General features: G+C 44.2%; 1 protein-coding gene across 3 annotated transcripts in view; it reads left to right on the forward strand.

Moving 5' to 3' along the window:
- The first annotated feature begins 933 nt into the window (after window positions 1-933).
- AKAP11 (A-kinase anchoring protein 11) overlaps window positions 934-27,700 on the forward strand; it is a 105,828-nt gene continuing 79,061 nt past the window's right edge. For all 3 annotated transcript variants that reach the window (XM_040425416.1, XM_040425419.1, XM_040425418.1), the window contains exon 1: window positions 934-1,143. The gene's annotated coding sequence lies outside the window, so the exon portion shown is untranslated. The remainder of the gene's footprint in view (window positions 1,144-27,700) is intronic.

A 27,700-nucleotide genomic window follows, 5' to 3' on the forward strand; every position in this document is an offset into this window, starting at 1 on the left:
TTCCGGCCCCATTGAAAATGAATGGGTCTGCACCCGTTCCGCAAAATCGCAGAATGGATGCGGACCCATTTTGCGGACGTGTGAATGGACCCTTAGGCCCCCTGCACACGATCAGGATTGCGTGCGGATTTTCCACGCGGATTTGCGTGCGGAAAATCCGCACCGTAGGTCATGTCCATTGTATTCTATGAGAATTTGAAATTCTCAATGCACACGATGCGGATTTTTTCCGCGCGGATTTTGACCTGCGGTGCGGATTTTAAAATCCGCGACATGTCAATTAATTATTTTTTTCCTGACCGGATTTTCTTCATTCACTTAGTGAAATCCGCATGCGGAAAATCCGCACCGAATCCGCACCAAATCCGCACGCAAATCCGTATGCAAATCCGCACCAATTAATGCGGATTGACCGCACAGATTTGCCTGCGAACACCTGCGGATTTCAGTGCGGATTCTCCGCACATGAATCCTGAACGTGTGCATGTACCCTTATTCTGAGGAATTGGTAAATTTTCTCCTAGGCCAGACAACCCCTTTGTCTATCAATATTAACAGGGAATAATGAAAATAGGAATTTTAGGTTTTAAATAAAAAAAAAAATCCACAATGGCTTGAAAAAGTGAACAAAAACAACTAAAAATATTTATTTTTATTAGGAAATAAATGGTGCCAAAGTTTACAAATGAACATTAACAGCTACATTTTGCTATAAAAGGTTTAAAAAAATAACAGGTGTCGTATCGCCCATAGTAAAAAAAAATAAGAAGTGAATCCAGGAATGTGTTTGGCGGAGCAGGCTGTACATCGGTCACTGTGCACGGCTCTGACTACAGTGTGCGGCTGCGCACAGCTGCCAACCAGCCCTCCCTGCCAACCAATGCGCCGGAGCGTGCGCGCCCGCTGATGACGTCAGAGACGTCAGTGGTTGGAACCACATCAGCTCGTCAGCTGCGCAGAGGATCCTGCACGGTGTCCGGGCTCTGCTGGGGATGCAGCGGCGAAAAGCACGAGCTCCGATCTCCGGTCCCTGATCTGCTGCAGCCCTGGGCAGGGACAGCAAGCAGGAGGGCTGCTGGGCCGCAGCTGTCACCGAGCACCGGACGGAGAGCTGAGGGGGCCTGACCCTGAGCGGATCATCTGGTAATGATGGCGACGGCAGCGGCGGCGCCTCTGTCACTTCTTTCCTTCTCCCTGTGTCTGCATCCAACATGTCTGCCCCTGCATGATGTATAATGAATGCACTGTCTGATAGTATATTAGTATTATTCCCTGGGAGGTGTCGCCTGTCCTGAGCCCTTCCATCCATGTCTGACAGGAGCTCTACAGAAGGCGGATGAGCTGATCAGACCTCACACTGTAAACCTGTAAGGCTCAGTTCACACCAGTGCTTTTACATGGCTGTCTCCAGCAGTCCCATAGAATTGATGGAGCGGTGCATGGCTCCCATCCCAGGGATTGGTGGGCCCCCCGCTGATTGGACCCTTATAGGTGTTTGTCATGGGACAACCCCTCACACTGGCATTGGGATACATTGGGGGCAGCGTTGTGTGTTGAGGGTCTTCCATGGCCCTGTACGGTGGTATCTGTGTGTTCTGTATAGTTTGTGCTCTCGGAGTGCGCAGGGGACTTTTATCGGACTGAAGACTTGTATGGGGGATTGTAGCTCAGTCACTTTCACTTCTTTTGAGCTGCAGTATTAGATACGACCCAAGACCAGATGTGGTCACAGGTCGCACTACATTTTTTTTTTCCAGAAGAGTATTAATACTTCTCTTCTTGAGAAGTATTTTCAGCCATGAAGGAGTATGAAATATTACAGTGCATGGCATTTTTTTTTTTTCTGGCCATAAGTTTTTTTATTTTTCTTGTGAGCCAAGATTTTTTGTGACACCAATTTGGTGTCGCTGTTCCTCGTAACTAGTGTATTACTGTTATTCCATGGGTCAGTACGATTATGGCGATATGTATAGCTTTTAGTTTTTACTACTTTTGTACAGTTACAGTACGTCTCTTATGTTGCTGCATTCCAAGAACCAGAACCATTTTGCGCAGATGTCGCTGTATGAGGGCTTGATTTTTGCAGGGCGACATATGGTTTTTATTGGTGGCATTTTTTCAATAAACCCTTTATTTTTTACATTTACAGGTAGTTTAAAAAATCTGTTATCTTTATTCTACGGATTCTGGTAAACGGTGTGATATCTCATATGAGGTGTGTGTGTGTGTGTGTGTTTTAGCTCTTTATAAAATAAAACCACTTTTTATGGTAAGGGTCCATTCACACGTCCGTAGTGCATTGCGGATCCGCAATACACCCGGCCGGCACCCCCATAGAAATGCCTGCGGACATGTTCTATTTTTTTCCGGAGCTGCGGACCGGAAGATCCGAAGTAATGGGGGCGGCTGGGCTCCAACTGCCGGAGGGACGACCCCTTGGGCTCCTTATTGAGGTACTTTGCATATTAATAAAACAGATTTTATAGACCATATAAAAGACACAGGGCAGTAATACTATTATATTTTAATGTAAATCGTGGAGACTGATGTGGTGAGGTTATTAGCTCAGTAAGTAAAATCCAGGTGACAGTGTCCCTTTTAAAGGGGTTGTGTCACTTCAGCAAATGGCATTTGTCATGTCAACGAAGTTAATACAAGGCACTTACTAATGTATTGTGATTGTCCATATTGCCTCCTTTGATCGCTGAATTAATTTTTCCATCACACTATACGTTTCTCGTTTCCATGGTTATGACCACCCTACAATACAGACTATAGGAAAAAGCACCAGCCTATGTGAGGTCCCACAGTCCCGGCCATAAGAGAGGCTGGTGTTTTTCTCCTATAGTGTACAAGCACGGCCACCGCTGATGGATTGCAGGGTGGTCGTAACCATGGAAACGAGCAGTGTATAATGTGATTGAAAAATGAATCCAGCCAGCAAAGGAGGCAATATGGATAATCGCAATACATTAGGAAGTGCCTTGTATTCACTGTCTCTACATAATAACTGATATTTGTTGAAGACAACCCCTTTAAGCAGCTGGCCAGGCAGGGATATGTGCAGCCGCTCCCTTAATTTCTGTGGGAGTTCCATACATGGCTGAGCTCTGTACTCGGAACTCCCATAGTAATGAATGGAGTGGCTGCACATATGTCTAACTGTTTTGTCTGTTCATTTTGGGGGCTTCACAGGGTTTGGAGTCCCAGTTCTTGTGATCGGCCCACCAGGAGGACCTCAATGATCTAATAGTTTTCATCTATGCTGTAGGACAGTGGTGACGAACCTATGGCACAGGTGCCAGAGGCGGCACCCAGAGCCCTCTCTCTGTGGGCACCCACTCCCTGGAAAAAGTCTGAGGTGTGCCAATATGCCTTAGGCTTTCCCTGCAATTCATCAGCGCAGGGCGCACTATGAGCGGCACGGGCAGCGCACTGAATGCAGGCAGGGTGTTATAGCTAAATGATAACGTACATGGAAGATATACGTTACTGGTATTCAGGTTACATTGCCGTGTTGGCACTTTGGGTTGCAGTTTGGGCACTCGGTCTCCAAACGGTTCACCATCACTGCTGTCGGAGATAACTTTACATAGCTGGAATATCCTTCTAAATTGCTCACAATAACTTTCATGAAAGGTTCTGTAAAACCAGTACTTACTGTATGCAGACGTGCAGGATATGAGGATTAGTTGTGTCTGTTATGGCCACTTGGTTTGGGGAGAGTTCCTAGCGTGCCAGCTTCTGACCAGTCTGATAACTAGGCCAATCCGGCATCAATGCTGAGATCAGTTACTGGATTACAGATGCCGCCTTCTATAGTCGCAGAGCTTTGATATTTCTTTGTCTGGAACTTCATATTTCTCCAAATGTATTTACATGTACAGTGCTGTGCAAAAGTTTTAGACAGGTGTGGGAAAAAATACTGCAAAGTAAGAATGCTTTCAATTATAGGAGTATTATTAGTTTATTTTTATCCATAAAAAATGCAAAGTGACTGAACAAAGGAGAAATCTAAGGGTACTTTCACACTTGCGCTAAACTTTTCCAGTGTTGAGTTCCGTCCTAGGGGCTCAATACCGGAAAAGAACTGATCAGTTTTTTCCTAATGCTTTCTGAATGGAGAAATCCGTTCAGGATGTCTTCAGTTCAGTCACTGTACAGTTTTTGGACAAAGAAAATACTGCAGCACTCCATCCAAAATTCCGGAACACTTGCTAGAATGCCGAATCCGGCGTTATTTTCTATTCAAATGCATTAATGCCTGATCCGGCCCCAAGTGTTCCGGAAAAATGAATCTGGTTTTGCAGTCTGAGCATACGCAGACCTTTTAAAAATGTGAAAAAGATAAATACCGGATCCGTTTTTCCAGAGAGACGGATCCGGCAATGTATTTGTGAGACGGATCCGTCTACAAATGGTATCCGTTTGCATACAGATTGCCGGAATCCAACAACGCAAGTGTGAAAGTACATCAAATCAATATTTCGTGTGACCTCCATTTGCCTTCAAAGCAGCATCAGTTCTTCTAGGTATACTTATGCACGGTTTTCGAAGGAGCTCGGCAGGGAGGTTGTTCAAAACATCTTGGAAAACTAATCACAGATCTTCTGTGGATGTAGGCCTGTCTCCATGTAATCTCAGATAGACGTGATGATGGCCAGGACCTCTCCGGTGGCTGAGACCATGGCTGGTGCTTTTTTCTATAGTGTGCATGCACAGCCACCACTGCTGGATCACAGGGTGGTCGTAGCCCCTTGGATATGAGACGTGTACAATTTGATGGAAAAATGAATCCAGACAGCAAAGGAGGCAATATGGGCAATCACTATACATTAGTAAGTGGCTTGTATTAACTTTCTCTATATAATAAATGTAATTTGCTGAAACCCTGACCAAATCCTCAACTCCATTTTCTGAAATGCAGTCCTAAACATGCAGGTTGCTCCTCCACCATGCTTCATTCTTGCCTGCAGACCCTCATAGTAGCGCTCTCCAGCCCTTCTGTTAACGAATTGCCTTCTGTTATAGCCAAATATTTCAGAAGAGCACCACTGCTTCTACAATCCTCAACTCAGATGATGCAATACCATGAGAGAGATGTCTGGTTGGCTCAAAATGTATTCTGCAGCAGCCCAAAACATGCCGCCAATGTCATTAAGGCCTCATACACACAGCCGTTGTTTTGGTCCGCATCCGAGCCGCAATTTTGGCGGCTCGGATGCGGACCTATTCACTTTAATGGGGCCGCAAAAGATGCGGACAGCACTCCGTGTGCTGTCCGCATCCGTTTTTCCGTGGTCCGCAAAAAAATAAAATAACGTCCTATTCTTATCCACGCTTTGCGGACAAGAATAGATAGTTATATTAAAGGCTGTCCGTGCCGTTCCGCAAAATTGCGGCACGGACGCCATCCGTGTTTTGCGGATCCGCGATTTGCGGACCGCAAAACACACAACGATCGTGTGCATGAGGCCTAAGAACTATCTTCACTGTGTAAACAAGGAGTCCTGGAGGTGATGATATGGCCCCTAAAGAGCCCTGATCTCAACAGCATCGAGTCTATCGAGACAGAAGGATTTGAGCAAGCCTACAGCCACAGAAAATCTGTGATTACTTCTCCAGGATGTTTGGAACAACCTCTCGTCTGAGTTCCTTCAAAAACCGCGTGCAAGCGTATCTAGAAGAATTGATTCTGTTTTGACGGCAAAGGGAGGTCACATCCAATATGGATTTGATTTGGATTTCTATTTTGTTCATTCACTTGGCATTTTGTCAGTTGATAAAAATAAACTAGTAACACTTTATTTTTGAAAACATTCATATGTTTTTTCCACCCTTTGCATAATACTGTGTGTCACTATGGTGTGGTGATGCTTCAGCTCTTTACCACATCACTTGCCCTATGTGTGGACAAAGTCTTCAGGCTGTTTCACATGAGCGATGCAGTCCGGAAATCACACTCTGTGTGTGTGTGCCTGATCCTCCGTTCTGGACACTGCTCGCCTTACTGGAGCACATGGCATTGTACTGATTTATAATGCTGTGTGTCTCTGCATGACCTTCCTTCTACAGAATCATAGTGGCAGCTTTATGTCAGTATGATTCTGTAGAAGGAAGGTCGGTCATGCAGAGACACACAGCATTATAAATCAGTATAATGTCATGTGATCCTGTAAGACGAGCAGTGTCCAGAACGGAGGATCAGACACACACACACACACACACACACACACACACACACACACACACACACACACCGTGATTTCCGGACTGCATCACTCGTGTGAAAGATCCCTCGTAATGCAGTGGGAACCTTATTTCAGTGACTGACATGAAGCTCTCCTCTGGAGATATATTATAATTTATGGTACATTGACTGCTATTACAGATGTGACTAACTGGAACACAAACAGCTGCTGACTGACCCCCACTGACTTTATTGGGTCCCATTAGGTTTCTGTATTTTTGTTGGCAAGATTAGCGCTGCAGACAGTTCTGTTCTTCAAATACCAGAAGGAATGAAAATCCTATATCACAATGTTATCATGTTAGTTTCACAGACTAAATTACTGGTTAACATGAGGGTCCTCTAAGGTGGAAGTTAGGTTTGGTTGTGGATTCTAAAGGGGTTCTCAATGCTCCAGATATTGATGACCTATCCCCTGCTGCTGCGGCAGCTGGTCTGGGAAAACATCACATATCTGATATTAATAACCTATCCTGAGGATAGATCTCAATATCTGCAGCTGGGAGAACCCCTTTAAAGGGTATCTGTCAGCAGAGTATTCACAGATTGAACAAATTCCTGTTCAGGGACTTCTATAGTAGAATATGGTCAACAGATTATGTATTCACAGTAATGCCAAAATTCTAAAATATAACTTTTAATATTTATATATAAAATAGTCAATAAATCCCTCTAAATGATAATTAATCAATAAACATAGAAAGAAAAAAAGGAAAAAACAAATTTGAAAAACTAGGGTCAGAGTGATATATTAGCCAAGGATTGGTTATAGGTTTAGTAGATGTTAGTAAAGCCTATTTAGGGAGGTATGACCCTATAATTGACCCTGAAGTAACAGCCCTACCTAATACGGAATGGCCGCCCCGATAGGGGCGATCCCGTTTCTCGTGCCTCCTAGTGTCCCTGATTAGCCCTATAGGGATGGATACCTAAATGAGGGGGGACCCTAATGAGACACCTGGGCTAAGTTACACCAAAATAAATAATAAAATGTATGTAAGTAGCAAAAAACCCGGTGACAAACTACACCCAATTATGAAATGAAGTATATAGAATTACAGAAGTGAGATGTCCAAAGTAGTCCCTACGCGTTTCGCCTGGTTGGTGTCAGGCTCATCAGGGGACATGTTTGACAAAGAATACCTATCACCATAGAGTAATACAAATATTATTGTATATATATACATACAGATTTTTAATTTCCTTTTATTTATATTTCCTCCGATTGAGGGTACATAGAAAGATATTAAGATTCAAGAAAAGCCACTACTTAAACTAAAGCTGATCAATGGGGTCAGAAAACATGATCAGATCAATTACCGGCAGCAGGAGATGATACATTAATTTGTGAGCAGGAGGGAGTAACGGTATTGATATAGATATAGACCCCCAGCTCATTCATCCATCTCATGTTTAAGGCTATAAACCAGACTCAATTACACCAGACCATATGTTTAGGTGTATACTAGTCTATCTGCTGCATTGGGACTATACCTCCACACCTTCACATCACCAAACAATTATGCCAATAGCAGAGATCAATAAAGCGATATACATGATTCTCATAGTGAAATGGCACAGCTATCTACATAGCTATAGACAGCAGCTATCGCATCAAGCGGTATAAGTATATATATCACGACCATTCAATATGTACTGCTGGATAATAGCAGCTCATTAGTATCAGTAGTACTTGCATGCCCATTTACGACTGGGTAGACAAAGGGTCATGTCCGCAGCTCCAGATGCTCTTAGTGATGATAGCTTTAGGGAGAGACCTGTGGTGATGGCGTCCGGCAGGTAAGCGGCGAGGTGTTGTCGGCGTTCCTGTCTTTTAAACCCTAACTTCCGGGTATCGGGTCACATGAGTGGCCACGTGATTATAATGACAGAGAGCGTCCGACGTAAGACGTCAGACACCTATAGTCACGCCTCGCCAGAGGGAGAGGAGGACAGCGTCTGACGCAAGACGCACCCAGGTAACCACTGCAGGTCTAACACTGAGCCGTGACTTCCAGATCGCAAAGGGGAGTCACGTGACCGCAAAGTCGGGCAGCATCCGACGTCATGCTATAATACATAAACTTCAATGGGAGGTAGATCCATTAGGTCATGCGCACCTCAACAACACTGCGCCGGTCATTAAAACTGGCACCGTGGGGTCAGACATTCAATTATTAGGTCAGGCCAACCACAGACTCTCATAGCCATTTCAAGAAAGCAGAGTTAATAGCTACTAAATAAACCACATTAAATATGTGGTATTAGTGGATAGGTCCCATTAGAGGTTGATAACAGCCATATTGATCATAGCATTATAAAGTAGTGGCCCATATAAACTTTATCATACAGTACCCAACCAAATATATTTACTTTATGACATCAAAATTATATATGCCCAGATTTTATTATATTTTATTTTCATAATTAGAGAGTGATTGACAGAATATAGATGTATTTTGATATAGGGTTCCTTGATGCAGGGGTGGATCCCTCCCCCAATATTAGATAAAGATTATGTTACCCAGGATATGATGATCCTGTAAGATAGATGAAACGTCTTAAATAAAACACGCAAAATCTATAGATTCATTTAAACCAGATGGAATGACAGTATTGAGCCTGTGAATCCACCTTGATTCTTTTTGTTTCAACAATTTATCCCGGTCCCCACCTCTTTTGGACATTTTTATGACTTCAATCATTGAGAAGTGTAAATTTTTGACAGATCCTGCATGTCTATTCCAAATATGTCTTGATACGGGTTTATCCCGTTTATTACGGATATCCCCGATATGTTCTAGGATCCGTTTTTTAAAAATCCTTTTGGTCTTGCCTATATATTTAAGTCCACAGTCACATTGAGCCATATATATTACCCCAGATGTATTGCAGTTAGCAAAATTCCGGGCATGGAAGACTTGATGTCCCGCACTATCAGAGAAGGTTTTTCTTGGTGTTATAAATGCACAAGCTTTGCATTTACCACACTTAAAAGTGCCCATCTGTCTATTGGACAACCATGTGTTCGTATCTGGGGGCTCAAAGTGACTGTGTACTACCGTGTCGCCAACATTGCGCCCACGTCTATAGGTGATAGATGGATTCTCAGATAGTACCTGTGTTAGATCAGGGTCTGTCTTTAACAGTGCCCAATAACGGTTTAAGATGTCTCGAACCTGGTGGGATTCTGAATCAAAGGTACCAATAATTCTTATTGGATCAAGAGAGTTTGATGTCTTCATTTTTGGACGTAATAAGGCAGTACGATCTTTTGATTCAGCCCAGTCCCATGCTCGGTATAGGCACGGGCTTGGATAGCCCCTCTGTTTGAACCGGTCATAGAGTTTAGATGCTTCATGTGTGAAGCTTTTGTTATCTGAACAGTTTCTCCGGACTCTCAAGAACTGACCTTTGGGGATGCCCCTTTTAAGTGGGATGGGGTGAAAACTCTCCCATCGTAAGAGACTGTTGGTAGAAGTCTTTTTTCTAAAAAGGGTCGTCTTGATGTTGTTGTGTTCATCTCTTTCTAAACATACATCCAAAAAATTGATTGTGTTTTGGTGTATTTCAGAGGTGAAAAAAAGTCCAATATGATTTGAATTTAGTGTATCCATAAATTGTTGGAATTCATTAGTTGTCCCAGACCATAGAAGAAAAATATCGTCTATGTATCTGGACCAGAGTGTGATGAGTCTGGTCCAAGATACCATAGATTCAGTGAAGACAACTGTGTCCTCCCACCAGCCCAGGAGTAGGTTGGCATACGTTGGTGCACATGGGCTCCCCATTGCAGTACCCCTGAGCTGGTGGTAGAAGCGGTTCTCAAAGATAAAATAATTGTGTGTAAGAATGAAATTGAGGAGCTGAAGGGTAAATTGATTGTGTTGGTGTAAGTCCACAGATCTGGAGTCCAGAAAAAATTTAACTGCTGACAGGCCCTTGTTATGAGGGATAGAGGTATATAGAGCCTCTACGTCTATAGAGGCAAACCAACTCTCAGGTTCTATGGTAACACCCTCAACTCTTTGCAGTAGATCAGTCGTGTCCTGTAAATAGGAGGGGAGTGTGGATACAAAGGGGCGGAGAATTTTGTCAATATATACACCGGCATGATGGGTCAGACTATCGATTCCAGAGACTATGGGACGTCCCTTTAGGGGATTAATACCCTTGTGTATCTTTGGGAGTCCATAGAAAGTCGCTGTTTTAGGGAATGTTGGTAGTAGATATTCAAATTCTTTACGATCAATACATTTGTTGTCCAGACCTTCTTGTAATATCTGAACCAGTTCCCTCTGGAATCTGTCAGTGGGATCCACCGTCAAGACTATATAGCTGTTTTTATCTAAGACCAGGGAGAGACACATATCTCTATATTGTTGTACTGAGAGGACAACAATATTCCCCCCCTTGTCCGATGGTTTGATGATAATATCCCTGTTTGTGCTCAAATTCTGTAATGCAGTCATTTCTCCCGTCGTGTAATTTCTTGCAGATGTGGTATAAACTATTTTTTCAAGATCACGTGTGACAGATTTTAAAAAGATGTCGATATTTGCGTCATTAAATGTTTTGGGTGGCATCTTGACACTCCTATTTCTCAAGGTGGTGAAGGGGCCCTGACCCTTAGGTCTTTCCCCCTCCTCTAGAAGATATACTAGGGTGTCAATGCCCTCAAGATCACCCATTTCAACGCCCAATTCCTGACATCTCTTTTTATCTGATGAGACAAACAGTTTATGCCAGCGTAATCTCCTGGCAAAAAGTTGTACATCCTTAATCCAGTTAAAGCAGTTAAATCTTGTAGTTGGCACATAAGTGAGTCCCTTCTTTAAAATGGACATCTCTTCCACAGACAGGATTTTCCCTGATAAATTTAGGATTAAGGTGTCATTTGTGGATAGCCGATCTATTTTTTGTTGACATGTGGTTGTGCCGGTTGACGGTCCCTTAGCATATAGGTGTTGGGCTGGATTTGATCTAAAAAAGCTGCAGTTGTAGTCGTGGGGGGAGGCACCTGTGTGTAGGAGGAAGATGACGGCCCAGAGATATCTGTCAGCAGAGGTAATCAGAGCTAACGTGAAAAAGACCATTTATAAAATACCTTTAATGTATCTCATAGATGGGTAAGGGAACAAATGTGCCCATATTAAAATTGCTGTATAGCCAGTGACAAACTCCCACACAAAAAAGGAAAACAAAAGAAAGAAATCTATGGAGTGAACAATGAACATATATGCAATAGGGAGGTCGGGGGATGAGATTTGGTGACCTGTCCCTACGTCACCCTGTATATCCCTTAGCCCAGATGGACCCCCTGATGGTGGAGGTTCCCTGTTCCCGTTTCTAAAGCTGATATATCCCTATTGCAGCCCTACAAGAATAGAATAATGGAGCAATACACGCTCCTAAATATATACATGAATAAAGCTGGTACAGTAGCCCCTGTTACATGAATAAAGCTGGTACAGTAGCCCCTGTTACATGAATAAAGCTGGTACAGTAGCCCCTGTTACATGAATAAAGCTGGTACAGTAACCCCTGTTACATGAATAAAGCTGGTACAGTAGCCCCTGTTACACGAATAAAGCTGGTACAGTAGCCCCTGTTACATGAATAAAGCTGGTACAGTAGCCCCTGTTACATGAATAAAGCTGGTACAGTAGCCCCTGTTACATGAATAAAGCTGGTACAGTAGCCCCTGTTACATGAATAAAGCTGGTACAGTAGCCCCTGTTACATGAATAAAGCTGGTACAGTAGCCCCTGTTACATGAATAAAGCTGGTACAGTAACCCCTGTACAATAACCCCTGTTTCATGAATAAAGCTGATACAGTAACCCCTGTACAATAACCCCTGTTTCATGAATAAAGCTGATACAGTAACCCCTGTACAATAACCCGTTACAGGAATAAAGCTGGTACAGTAACCCCTGTTTCATGAATAAAGCTGGTACAGTAACCCCTGTACAATAACCTGTTACATGAATAAAGCTGGTACAGTAACCCCTGTACAATAACCCCTGTTTCATGAATAAAGCTGATACAGTAACCCCTGTACAATAACCCGTTACAGGAATAAAGCTGGTACAGTAACCCCTGTTTCATGAATAAAGCTGGTACAGTAACCCCTGTACAATAACCCGTTACATGAATAAAGCTGGTACAGTAACCCCTGTACAGTAACCTGTTACATGAATAAAGCTGGTACAGTAACCCCTGTTACATGAATAAAGCTGGTACAGTAACCCCTGTTACATGAATAAAGCTGGTACAGTAACCCCTGTTACATGAATAAAGCTGGTACAGTAACCCCTGTACAGTAGCCCCTGTTACATGAATAAAGCTGGTACAGTAACCCCTGTACAGTAGCCCCTGTTACATGAATAAAGCTGGTACAGTAACTCCTGTTACATGAATAAAGCTGGTACAGTAACCCCTGTACAGTAACCCCTGTTACATGAATAAAGCTGGTACAGTAACCCCTGTACAGTAGCCCCTGTTACATGAATAAAGCTGGTACAGTAACCCCTGTTACATGAATAAAGCTGGTACAGTAACCCCTGTACAATAACCCCTGTTACATGAATAAAGCTGGTACAGTAACCCCTGTTACATGAATAAAGCTGGTACAGTAACCCCTGTACAGTAACCCCTGTTACATGAATAAAGCTGGTACAGTAACCCCTGTACAGTAGCCCCTGTTACATGAATAAAGCTGGTACAGTAACCCCTGTTACATGAATAAAGCTGGTACAGTAACCCCTGTACAATAACCCCTGTTACATGAATAAAGCTGGTATAGTAACCCCTGTACAATAACCCCTGTTACATGAATAAAGCTGGTACAGTAACCCCTGTTACATGAATAAAGCTGGTACAGTAACCCCTGTTACATGAATAAAGCTGGTACAGTAACCCCTGTACAGTAACCCCTGTTACATGAATAAAGCTGGTACAGTAACCCCTGTACAATAACCCCTGTTAGATGAAGAAAGCTGGTACAGTAACCCCTGTTACATGAATAAAGCTGGTACAGTAACCCCTGTTACATGAATAAAGCTGGTACAGTAACCCCTGTACAATAACCCCTGTTACATGAATAAAGCTGGTACAGTAACCCCTGTACAATAACCCCTGTTACATGAATAAAGCTGGTACAGTAGCCCCTGTACAATAACCCCTGTTACATGAATAAAGCTGTTACAGTAACCCCTGTTACATGAATAAAGCTGGTACAGTAACCCCTGTACAGTAACCCCTGTTACATGAATAAAGCTGGTACAGTAACCCCTGTACAATAACCCCTGTTACATGAATAAAGCTGGTACAGTAACCCCTGTTACATGAATAAAGCTGGTACAGTAACCCCTGTTACATGAATAAAGCTGGTACAGTAACCCCTGTACAGTAACCCCTGTTACATGAATAAAGCTGGTACAGTAACCCCTGTTACATGAATAAAGCTGGTACAGTAACCCCTGTTACATGAATAAAGCTGGTACAGTAACCCCTGTTACATGAATAAAGCTGGTACAGTAACCCCTGTACAGTAACCCCTGTTACATGAATAAAGCTGGTACAGTAACCCCTGTACAGTAGCCCCTGTTACATGAATAAAGCTGGTACAGTAACCCCTGTTACATGAATAAAGCTGGTACAGTAACCCCTGTACAATAACCCCTGTTACATGAATAAAGCTGGTACAGTAACCCCTGTTACATGAATAAAGCTGGTACAGTAACCCCTGTTACATGAATAAAGCTGGTACAGTAACCCCTGTACAGTAGCCCCTGTTACATGAATAAAGCTGGTACAGTCACCCCTGTACAATAACCCCTGTTACATGAATAAAGCTGGTACAGTAACCCCTGTACAGTAGCCCCTGTTACATGAATAAAGCTGGTACAGTAACCCCTGTTACATGAATAAAGCTGGTACAGTAACCCCTGTACAGTAACCCCTGTTACATGAATAAGGCTGGTACAGTAACCCCTGTACAGTAGCCCCTGTTACATGAATAAAGCTGGTACAGTAACCCCTGTTACATGAATAAAGCTGGTACAGTAACTCCTGTTACATGAATAAAGCTGGTACAGTAACCCCTGTACAGTAACCCCTGTTACATGAATAAAGCTGGTACAGTAACCCCTGTACAATAACCCCTGTTAAATGAATAAAGCTAGTACAGTAACCCCTGTTACATGAATAAAGCTGGTACAGTAACCCCTGTTACATGAATAAAGCTGGTACAGTAACCCCTGTTACATGAATAAAGCTGGTACAGTAACTCCTGTTACATGAATAAAGCTGGTACAGTAACCCCTGTACAGTAACCCCTGTTACATGAATAAAGCTGGTACAGTAACCCCTGTACAATAACCCCTGTTACATGAATAAAGCTAGTACAGTAACCCCTGTACAGTAACCCCTGTTACATGAATAAAGCTAGTACAGTAACCCCTGTTACATGAATAAAGCTGGTACAGTAACCCCTGTTACATGAATAAAGCTGGTACAGTAACCCCTGTTACATGAATAAAGCTGGTACAGTAACCCCTGTACAGTAACCCCTGTTACATGAATAAAGCTGGTACAGTAACCCCTGTACAGTAGCCCCTGTTACATGAATAAAGCTGGTACAGTAACCCCTGTTACATGAATAAAGCTGGTACAGTAACCCCTGTTACATGAATAAAGCTGGTACAGTAACCCCTGTACAGTAACCCCTGTTACATGAATAAAGCTGGTACAGTAACCCCTGTTACATGAATAAAGCTGGTACAGTAACCCCTGTACAATAACCCCTGTTACATGAATAAAGCTGGTACAGTAACCCCTGTACAATAACCCCTGTTACATGAATAAAGCTGGTACAGTAACCCCTGTTACATGAATAAAGCTGGTACAGTAACCCCTGTTACATGAATAAAGCTGGTACAGTAACCCCTGTACAGTAACCCCTGTTACATGAATAAAGCTGGTACAGTAACCCCTGTTACATGAATAAAGCTGGTACAGTAGCCCCTGTTACATGAATAAAGCTGGTACAGTAGCCCCTGTTACATGAATAAAGCTGGTACAGTAACCCCTGTACAGTAACCCCTGTTACATGAATAAAGCTGGTACAGTAACCCCTGTACAGTAGCCCCTGTTACATGAATAAAGCTGGTACAGTAACCCCTGTTACATGAATAAAGCTGGTACAGTAACTCCTGTTACATGAATAAAGCTGGTACAGTAACCCCTGTACAGTAACCCCTGTTACATGAATAAAGCTGGTACAGTAACCCCTGTACAATAACCCCTGTTAAATGAATAAAGCTGGTACAGTAACCCCTGTTACATGAATAAAGCTGGTACAGTAACCCCTGTTACATGAATAAAGCTGGTACAGTAACCCCTGTTACATGAATAAAGCTGGTACAGTAACCCCTGTACAGTAACCCCTGTTACATGAATAAAACTGGTACAGTAACCCCTGTACAGTAGCCCCTGTTACATGAATAAAGCTGGTACAGTAACCCCTGTTACATGAATAAAGCTGGTACAGTAACCCCTGTACAGTAACCCCTGTTACATGAATAAAGCTGGTACAGTAACCCCTGTACAGTAACCCCTGTTACATGAATAAAGCTGGTACAGTAACCCCTGTTACATGAATAAAGCTGGTACAGTAACCCCTGTTACATGAATAAAGCTGGTACAGTAACCCCTGTACAGTAACCCCTGTTACATGAATAAAGCTGGTACAGTAACCCCTGTTACATGAATAAAGCTGGTACAGTAACCCCTGTTACATGAATAAAGCTGGTACAGTAACCCCTGTTACATGAATAAAGCTGGTACAGTAACCCCTGTTACATGAATAAAGCTGGTACAGTAACCCCTGTACAGTAACCCCTGTTACATGAATAAAGCTGGTACAGTAACCCCTGTACAGTAACCCCTGTTACATGAATAAAGCTGGTACAGTAACCCCTGTTACATGAATAAAGCTGGTACAGTAACCCCTGTTACATGAATAAAGCTGGTACAGTAACCCCTGTACAGTAACCCCTGTTACATGAATAAAGCTGGTACAGTAACCCCTGTACAGTAGCCCCTGTTACATGAATAAAGCTGGTACAGTAACCCCTGTTACATGAATAAAGCTGGTACAGTAACCCCTGTTACATGAATAAAGCTGGTACAGTAACCCCTGTACAGTAACCCCTGTTACATGAATAAAGCTGGTACAGTAACCCCTGTTACATGAATAAAGCTAGTACAGTAACCCCTGTTACATGAATAAAGCTGGTACAGTAACCCCTGTACAATAACCCCTGTTACATGAATAAAGCTGGTACAGTAACCCCTGTTACATGAATAAAGCTGGTACAGAAACCCCTGTTACATGAATAAAGCTGGTACAGTAACCCCTGTTACATGAATAAAGCTGGTACAGTAACCCCTGTACAATAACCCCTGTTACATGAATAAAGCTGGTACAGTAACCCCTGTTACTGTACCAGTTTTATTTATGTATATATTTAGGAGCGTGTATTGCTCCATTATTCTATTCTTGTAGGGCTGCAATAGGGATATATCAGCTTTAGAAACGGGAACAGGGAACCTCCACCATCAGGGGGTCCACCTGGGCATAGGGATATACAGGGTGACGTAGGGACAGGTCACCAAATCTCATCCCCCGACCTCCCTATTGCATATATGTTCATTGTTCACTCCATAGATTTCTTTCTTTTGTTTTCCTTTTTTGTGTGGGAGTTTGTCACTGGCTATACAGCAATTTTAATATGGGCACATTTGTTCCCTTACCCATCTATCCAGATACATTAAAGGTTTTTTTTAAATAGTCTTTTTCACGTTGGCTCTGATTACCTCGATTTAATTTTCTACATGACTTATTGTATATCCAGCTATATCTCAATCCTGATTTTCCTTATCTGTCAGGAGATTTGTACCTATGAAACTGGCCGACCTGTTGCATGAGCGCTTAGCTGCTGAAGGCATCTTTGATTGACTTTAGGAGATGTGATCATATTTACACTTCCTAGCCCTGTCAATCAAAGTGCAGAGGCTGCAGCAGTTGCAGGGAGAGCTGCGCCTTTAGGTGTAATGGCAACGCCCCCATTGCTCCTAGAGGCTCATTTGCAGATAATAAAACATCATTCTTCTTAGCAATGCGGACACATATGAACATGGGACCAACACAGATGCCTTCAGCTGCCAAGTGCACATGTAACAGGTCAGCCAGTTTCATAGGTACAGTACAAATCTGCAGGCAGCATGGTATAAAGCAGAGGGAGCTGAGCAGATCGATATATAATTTTATGGGAAAAGATTTGGTATAACTTTTGATTTATACATTCAAAACTCAGATTATTCTGGGCTTTGAAGTGAAGGAGACGGTCCTATCAGTTATTTTTTTTATTTATTTTTTATCAAATCTCTTTTTATTATACATAAAAGAGTAACAATGTAAGCAGACAAACATTACATCTTCAAGTAACTGACAATGGATTCTGAAGTCTCACAACTTTGCATAGTAGGTACATTTCCACCGTAAAACAGTTCCAGGATCATATATATCTGGGGCTGTTGCCCGACATAACAGGTAAGGCTACTTTCACATTCGTGTTTGGTGCGGATCAGTCATGTATCTGCTAAGGCTACTTTCACACTAGCGTTCGGGGCTCCGCTTGTGAGTTCCGTTTGAAGGGGCTCACAAGCGGCCCCGAACGGATCCGTCCAGCCCTAATGCATTCTGAATGGATGCGGATCCGCTCAGAATGCATCAGTCTGGCTCCGTTTGTCCTCCGCTCCGCTCAGCAGGCGGACACCTGAACGCTGCTTGCAGCGTTCAGGTGTCCGCCTGGCCGTGCGGAGGCAAACGGATCCGTCCAGACTTACAATGTAAGTCAATGGGGACGGATCCGTTTGAAGTTGACACAGTATGGCTCAATTTTCAAACGGGTCCGTCTCCCATTGACTTTCAATGTAAAGTCAAAACGGATCCGTTTGCATTATCATGAACAAAAAAAAAAAAATGTTTTTTTTTTTGTTCATGGTAATGCAAACGGATCCGTTCTGAACGGATCTAAGCGTTTGCATTATAGGTGCGGATCCGTCTGGGCACATACCAGACGGATCCGACCTAAACGCAGGTGTGAAAGTAGCCTAAGACGGTTCAGATAGAACAAACGTCTGCATCCGTTCAGAATGGATCTGTTTGTATTATCTTTAACATAGCTAAGACTATTGTGTCATAGAAAACGGATCCTTCCCCATTGACTTACATTGTGTTTGGCTCAGTTTTGTCAGACAGACACCAAAACGGAAAGGAGACGGAACGGAGGCAAACTGATGCATTCTGAGCGGATCCTTTTCCATTGAGAATGCATTAGTGCCAAACTGATCCGTTTTGGACCGCTTTTGAGAGCCCATGATGAATCTCACAAACGGAAAGCCAAAACGCCAGTGTGTAAGTAGCCTAATGTGAACCTGTAATCCTCTATAGTGTAGCGTAAGCAAGGTAAGACTGAAAAGAGGACTCAAGGATGTAATAAACATATTAAAAGGGTAAATGTGTCATCTCAGATCCTATTTAGCATTCTAGTACTTCAGCCACATTAGATGTATACATATTGTGTTCAAATTGCAGATCGAATATATCCCTCATTTGAAACATTAGAACTTCTGATCTACTGTTCAGAGTCAGGTGTCTCAACGTTCTCCTCTGAAAGCTGCCTCTCCTTCACATGAGTCAACCAAGGTTGCCAAGTCTTCAGGAGGCCTTTTCTACTATTATGTCCCCATCCTACTAGTTCCTCCATGCGACAAATATTACTAATTTTCTCATACCACATGGCAATAGTAGGTGGCTCAACTTCTCTGCATTTCATCGGTATGAGATACTTCGCAGCTGATATTGTGTGTGTTGGTAAACTTCCTTTGTCAGGTCTATATGTGTCAGTGGGTTTCCACAATAATACTAATGGGGCCGAGAGGCGCAATTGAGTGGAGCTTTTCTGGTTTATGGACCTTTCAACTTCTGACCAAAACTGTCTCAGTGCTAGGCACGACCACCAAATATGGGAAATGCTACCTGTGCCATCAGTGCACCTCCAACACTGATCAGTTGGAAGAAGTATTCTATGTAGGAATTCAGGTGTCCGATACCATCTGGTCAGTATTTTCAGTGAGTTCTTTATACACCTGGAGAATCCATGTGAATGTGATATTATAAACTTTTTACTGTTAAAATCCAATTTAATATTTGGCTCTTTCTCCCATGCGTTTAAGTATGTAGGAACCTGCTGATCTCTAGTGGTCAACAGTTGTTTATATATCATCGAGAGGCACTTTGGTGGGAGAGAGGGTAACTCTGTGTAATTTTCTAACCAGGGAGTGGCAGGAATTTTTTATTTTTTTTTTACATTTAGCACATGAGGTCTCAAAGTCCCATTTCTGCAGAGTATTCTTTGTTTAATGGTTTCCCCGTGAGTGCAACATAGTAATCCCCCCCCCCCTCCCACCTTCACCAGACATCCTCCACCACTTTATCAGACATTTCCCCCCCTACCTCAGTAACCCCTGTGTTTCCGTGCCGGCCAGATTCCACACAATGTGCCCGACTCCTGCCCTGCGCGACTCACTCACTGTCTAATTGTGAGTCAGCCAGACTCCGTCAGGGCAGAGCGAGCAGCAGGCGGCAGCTTGTCCTGGCGGCGGCGCAGGCTCTCTGATTTAAAGAGACCTCGCACTGCCTGAACAGCTCTGGCTGCGCTGCGGCCAATCGGTGAGCTGCGTGGCGCTTGCCCGCCGCTACGGTCCAGAGGAGTCAGACGCCTTACAGTAGCTTCGGGGGCCTTATATTCCGGGGGGGCCTTATTATTGGGGAGGTCTTATTTTCGGGGGGATGCCTTATATTACAGCGAGAGGCAAAACTGGAAGTAGTTCTTATTTTCGGGGAAACACGGTAAGAGGCGCTAAAGGTGATAAGCAGTTGCCATATAAGTTAAGTGCATTTGATTTAGGCCTCATGCACACGACCGTTTTTTTTTTTTTTAAGGTCCGCAAAAACGGGGTCCGTAGGTCCGTGATCCGTGACCGTTTTTTCGTCCGTGGGTCTTCCTTGATTTTTGGAGGATCCACGGACATGAAAAAAAAGTCGTTTTGGTGTCCGCCTGGCCGTGCGAGCCAAACGGATCCATCCTGACTTACAATGCAAGTCAATGGGGACGGATCCGTTTGACGTTGACACAATATGGTGCAATTGCAAACGGATCCGTCCCCCATTGACTTTCAATGTAAAGTCAGGAGTCCTATATTGATAGGGTATAGGCCTGCTAGAGAGACTGTAGGGGGTGTATGATGTATATAGAGGATGGGCCTAAATGGACCAGTAACTTTCCCTATATACTAACCCTACTTGGCCTAGTCTGGTCAGTGGATGAGCCTCACTGGCTGTAGTCGGGGCACTCGTCCTTAGAAGGACAACCCCCAGCCTCAGGAACCTCGGGCCTATACTATATGTCCCTATGCTCTTACCTCCCTAATAGGTGTGATCTGTGTCCTCCTCCGACGCGTTTCACCAGGTAGGAACCTGGCTCTTCAGGGAGAAAAAAGGAAATGTTCGGGCGCCTGGAGCAGTGGCTGTGCGCCTATTAAAAAATAAAAAATTAAAAGTTAAATCTTAAACTAAATACAATAAGGCACACTCAGTTCAGATTATAAACATTTTGAGACTACTGAGGATTTTCTATGAGAGGGTCTACCTATATTTAGACACCAATCATATACGTATTAAATAAAGTCAGGAGTCCCTATTATACCATCGGATCGGAGTTTTCCCCAATCCGATGGTATATTTTAACTTGAAGCGTCCCCATCACCATGGGAACACCTCTATGTTAGAATATACCATCGGATTTGAGTTAGATCGTGAAAATCAGATCCGACAGTATATTCTAACACGGAGGCGTTCCCATGGTGATGGGGACGCTTCAGGTTAGAATATACTAAAAGAACTGTGTACATGACTGCCCCCCTGTATTTAACTCATTGGTGGCCAGTGCGGCCCCTCTCCCTCCCCTGTATTTAACACATTGGTGGCCAGTGCGGCCGGCCCCCCCTCCCTCCCCTGTAGTTAACACATTGGTGGCCAGTGCGGCCGGCCCTCCCTCCCTCCCCTGTAGTACTGTAGATTCATTGGTGGCCAGTGGGCCTCCCCCTCCTAATTAAAATTTCCCCCCCTATCATTGGTGGCAGCGGAGAGTACCGATCGGAGTCCCAGTTTAATCGCTGGGGCTCCGATCGGTAACTATGGCAACCAGGACGCTACTGCAGTCCTGGTTGCCATGGTTACTTAGCAATTTTTAGAAGCATTATACTTACCTGCGAGCTGCGATGTCTGTGACCGGCCGGGCGCTCCTCCTACTGGTAAGTGAAAGGTCTGTGCGGCGCATTGCTTATAGCACAGACCTGTCACTTACCAGTAGGAGGAGCCCCCGGCCGTACACAGACATCGCAGCTCGCAGGTAAGTATAATGCTTCTAAAAATTGCTAAGTAACCATGGCAACCAGGACTGCAGTAGCGTCCTGGTTGCCATGGTTACCGATCAGAGCCCCAGCGATTAAACTGGGACTCCGATTGGAACTCTCCGCTGCCACCAACGATAGGGGGGAGATTTTAATTAGGAGGGGGGGGGGCCCACTGGCCACCAATGAATCTACAGTACTACAGGGGAGGGAGGGGGGGCCGGCCGCACTGGCCACCGATGTGTTAACTACAGGGGAGGGAGGGGGGGCCCACTGGCCACCAATGAATTTAAAACTGGGGAGAGAGGGGGGTGTGCCCCCTCCTGCCTGGCAGCACATGATCTCTTACAGGGGGCTATGATATGCACAATTAACCCCTCAGGTGCAACACCTGAGGGGTTAATTGTGCAGATCACAGCCCCCTGTAAGAGATCGGGTGCTGCCAGGCAGCAGGGGGCAGTCATGTACACAGTTCAAAGTATATTCTAACTAGAAGCGTCCCCATCACCATGGGAACGCCTCTGTGTTGGAATAGACTGTCGGATCTGAGTTTTCACAAAGTGAAAACTCAGCTCTGAAAAAGCTTTTATGCAGACGGATCTGCGGATCCGTCTGTGTGAAAGTAGACCGCGGACGCGGATGCCAATCTTGTGTGCATCTGTGTTTTTTCACGGGCCCATTGACTTGAATGGGTCCGTGAACCGTTGTCCGTCAAAAAAATAGGACAGATTTTTTGGATGGACAGGAAACACGGATCACGGATGCGGCTGCAAAACGGTGCATTTTCCGATTTTTCCACGGACCCATTGAAAGTCAATGGGTCCGCGAAAAAAAAAAGGGAAAACGTCACAACGGCCGCGGATGCACACAACGGTCGTGTGCATGAGGCCTTACGGCGTAAACTGATGGTGTGGCTCGTAAGCTCACTGGTCAGCTTCTCCCTGTCTCTTTTCCTCATTAAGCCATAGTAAATGTTCTCTATTGTTCCCTAATAAAGCTTTTTCCATATCTATATGTATAGAAGCTGGAAAGGGTCTGGTCAAAGCTAGCCATCTCTCCAAGTGGATGGCTTGAATATATACATTTATATCTGGGAGAGAGATACCCCCGTGTTTTCTTTTCCTAGTGAGTAAAGAAAAGGACAATCTAGCCTTCTTGTCAGCCCACAGGTATTTGCTCATAATCACCTTTAGCTTATGAAGGTATATTTTGGGCGGTATTATTGATAAAGAGCATAATGTGTATAATAACTGTGGTAGGATATATGTGGTTAATGCATTCTTTCTTCCCAACCAAGACAACAAGGGGAGTGAGCTAATAATGGAGAATAGTTGAGCTGGAATAGTAGCTTAGGGTTTCTAGGGATGTTGATTCCCAGGTATTTGTTTGCACTAGGAGGCCATTTAAATGGAGTCATGTCCTTAACTCTCTTCTGTCGTATCGAGGATAGAGAAACTCCTAACGCCTCAGACTTATTTAGATTGATCTTAAAATTGGAGACCCTGCCAAACACCTCAAAGATTTTTAGTATCTCTGGCATAACCTGTTCTGGATTGGTGATCATTAACAGTAAGTTGTCTGCGAAGGCAGCCATTTTATAGGGGAAGTTACCTACATGCAAGCCTCTAACTCTAGGAGATTGTCTAAACTTTAAAAGCAAAGTCTCTAAGGTAAGTATAAAAAGTGTAGGGGAAAGTGGAGGTCCTACCAGTGATTGACAGCCTTCCCTCTATGGTTGTGTATCCAGAGATAGCTGTCAGTCACTGATAGGACCTTCTTCTGGACTTCAAACATGTTAGGAGAGCATGGAGTTCCTCATTAAGGTCCTGTCCACACTAGCATCATGGCTTTAGTTTCACAGAATCCATTATGTGTAGTAAGTTGTTAAGGGGGCATTCACACGACTATATCAGTCTTCAAAACATGGATACCGTCTGTTTGCGTTCCACATTTTGCGGTTCAGTGCATCCCACACTTAAAAAAATCAATAAAATAAATATAATAATTAATTTCCGCCAAACGGGCAAGAATAGGACAAGTTCTATTTTTTTTTGTGGGACTGCAGAACAGACGTATGGATGCGGACAGCACATTTGCGAGCCCATTGGAATGAATGGGTCCATGTCCGAACGGCTGAAAATGTGGCACGGATGCGGAGTGAAAGTACGGTAGTGTGAATAACTGTTTGCAGAGTAGTGGTGATTCCATAGAATTGAATGGGATCACAGCGGAAGTTGCAAAAAATCCAACATCGCTGTGATCCCAGAGTTCACTGGAAAGGAAGGAAATACTGGAAAGAGTGATTTCATTCAATTACTGGGCGCATGCAAATTCCCATAGCATCTGCAGTGACGAAATTACATGAAATGAGCTTTTTACTCATCAAGTTCTACCTTTCTCAGACAGAGCTGTTGAATTAGAATTTGTGAATCTCGTCATTAAATAGGTGGCAAGGGTGTGACCATAAATTCATCAAAAATGGGAGTAATAAGAAGTTGGGGCTGGGCTTCGTCTGAGGCCTCGCTCGTCAGTGTCCTTATTTCTGTTGTTCTGCTCTATCATAGGAGCAGAACAATAAAAATAACGGAAGCACAGGATCTGTCACGTGACTGTCACAATGTCACCCGACAGATGCTTTTGACTTTAATGGAGTCCATTTGGTCTCCATTATCCCAGCCAGCATTTTAGCAGACAGACTAGAGCAGCACCTTGTGCTTTTTTGTCCCGGATTTTTACCAGACCCTGCACTGGAACCCCCCTGGATCCCAGAACTTTGTGTCTGTCCCTATACAAACCTTCAAATCTTGTTTTCACACTGGCTGCTAGAGCAGACTCTTTCTATTATCTGCTGCTCAGCTTTCCTGTGTAGACTGGGACAAGGTCAACCGAGGGCAGGGGATTTAATGGTAGCTTCACTGTGCTGGTAGAGGCCTTGATACATAAAATAGTAACACTATCCACTGTACACAACGCTAAGGCTAGTTTCAGACGAGTGAGTTCAATGTGAGAAACTTGCAGCGTGTGTGTAGCATGATTTTCCCATTCTAACCTCTGCTCCTCTGACAGGATTGCCCGGCATTATAATGATGTATAATGCTGTGTGTCCCTGCCAAACCTGGAATCTACTGAATTGCATTGATGGCATTATATCAGAGCAATTCTGTAGATACAGGTCCGGCAGGGACACACAGCATTATAAATAATTATAATGCTGTGTGATCCTGTCAGAGTAGCAGAGGTCATGAATAGGAAATCATGCTTACGCGTAGTGTGTTTCTCGCATTGAGCTCACTCGTCTGAAACTAGCCTAATTCTGGTGATAGATGTTCTTTAAATATGTAAGACATTGCCATTGATACTCAACCTCCAATGGTCCCGCTAAGCTTTTGTAGCTTAGCAGTTCAGTTAAGAACCTGGAAATTGTTTCCTGTAAGGCAAGTGATTGTGAACAGCACAAGATAACAATTTCCTTGTAGCACCCAAATAATCAGCCACTCAACAGATAGACGGCCATAGAGTGGTTGCTTAAACCAGGACAAAAAAATGCTGCTGCCTCAATTATGGTGAAAAGGTGGTATCCTTGGTGGCATAGAGTAGTGGAAGGGTAGATTGAAAGAGGTTTTCTGAGACTTTAGAACTGATGACTATCCTATCCCCTGGATCGGTCATCAGTAGTGTTGGGCGAAGCGAGCTTCGGATGCTTCATCCAAAGTCTCCTCGTTCAAAACTTCGGAATAATACTGTACGGAGATCTGTCTCCATACAGTATTAGAATGTATGGGCTCCACTGAGCCGAAGTTAGTTCATGAAGTCGCGCGTGACTTTGTTGAATAACTTCGGTAATCGATTTTTAAAAGTGGAAAATCTTGAAATCGAACTCTGCTGAGGGGTCGGCACCACTGAGGTCACTGTTGCTCTGAGGGGGTCGGCACCACTGAGGTCACTGTTGCTCTGAGGGGTCGGCACCACTGAGGTCACTGTTGCGCTGAGGGGTCGGCACCACTGAGGTCACTGTTGCAATGATTTTATGAGGTTTAAAGGGTTTGTCCTAAGATCGATATTTATCACCTGTCGTTAAAGAGGACCTCTCACCTCTCCGGATTTGTTTGTTTTGGTAACTACTTGCACCCCCCCCCCCCCATATGTAATAACAATCCTGGAGCATCTATTCTTATGACTTTATGTTGCACAATTCCTCTGTTATTCCTGTTATTAGTTATGAAAGACTTGCTGGCAGTTTGCAGTGAAGATCCAGATGGGGGTGTCCCTGCACAGCCTGACATTATTCAATCAGTGCTGTCAACTGGTAACATCCAGCTGGACCTTTATTGCAGACTACTAGCAATTCGTTCATAAGTTCTAGTAGGAATAATAGAGGAATGGTACAATATAGAGTCACAAGAATTGACTCCCCAGAATTGTTATTGCATGGGAAATGCAAGTCGTTACTAAAACAGACATGTCCCCTTCAAGTACATGATCGCTGGGGGTCCCACCTTGGTTACCATGGTCTAGTGTTCTCTGAGTCAAGTATGGATAAGTAAATAGTGTTGATCTTGGGACAATCCCTTTATTTTTGCTGCTGTTTCTGTGCCGCTGGTCACAGGGGTTTGCCATCCAGTTACGTCCTTGTAGATGAGCTCTCAGGTGGGTATGTCGGTGCCAACGGGGCTGTTGGTAGACTCTGAAGAGACCTGAGGCACTGGCAGAGCAGGACACAGGCACAATGGATGGTAGTGCATGCTGGTGCCAAGGGCACAAGCGAAAGACCTGGGCACATACCTTGCACCGCCACAGTCAATGTTGTGGATCTGGATGACATCATCACGCAGTGATAACCACTGATCTAGGGTGCAGCAACCTTTGGCACTCCAGCGCTGCTGTGAAACTACAGCACCCAGCATGCACACTTGTAACCCCCATAGAAGTGAGAGGAGGATACTGGGAGTTGTAGTTTCCGAACAGCTGGAGTGCTGGAGGTTGCTGATCCCTGATCTAGAGGCTGTCATTTTGTGTTATGCTTGATCTTGCTATAAAGGGGAGTTCGTCTTCCATGACCAGGTTGCCCTATCTCATGCCACAAAATTGCCACCACCGCTGTGGTTATTGGATTGTACAGTCTTACAGTGAAGACTTCATGCGCTTGGCAGAGGGACTGTATGTCCTGGAGGCTGTAAATGGCCACATGCAGTCCTTGTAGCACCATGTGCCGCCACATTACAGAAGAAATCCTTATAGCACACACTATCTCTAGTTCAGCATCTGATGGAACATGCTGCAATGAATCCTTGATGGATTCATAAGAAAGCTGACAAGTGACATGGGTAGAGGTCTACAGGTGACAGGTCTGTCAGTTATGGAGGTTGTATGGAGGTCTCCTGTTGGCGTGTCCAGCGCTGGGACCCCCGCTGACTTCTATAAGCAGGAGTCTGAAGCGCTCAGCCACTTTTCCTCACTGCTGAGCGCAGTAGTGAAGACGGTCCCCTAGACCAGGGATCAGCAACCCTTGGCACTCCAGCTGTTGTGAAACTACAATTCCCAGCATGCTCCATTCATTTCTAAGTGAGTTCTTAGAAGAGCAGAGCAAGTATACATGCTGGAAGTTGTAGTTTCACAACAGCTGGAGTGCCGGAGGTTGCCTACCCCTGCCCTAGACCTTCTATTGAGGCCGTCTTCCCTAACGCACTCAGCAGGGAGGAGAGACGGCGCTCGGCTGAGCGCTTCAGACTCATCATTAGAGAGGAAAACAAGGCGCTCCGATCCGGGACCCCCACTATATTTCACAGCAAGGCCACTTACCCTGCCAGTGAGGATCGCGCGCCTCCTTCCTCCCTTCAGAGGGGTGTGCCATAAGCTCCGGCATCCCGCTCAAACTGACCAATAACAGAGCTCCTTACTGTGAGG

The sequence above is a fragment of the Bufo bufo genome, chromosome 3, assembly GCF_905171765.1.
Source record: "Bufo bufo chromosome 3, aBufBuf1.1, whole genome shotgun sequence".
Classification (NCBI taxonomy): Eukaryota; Metazoa; Chordata; class Amphibia; order Anura; family Bufonidae; genus Bufo; species Bufo bufo.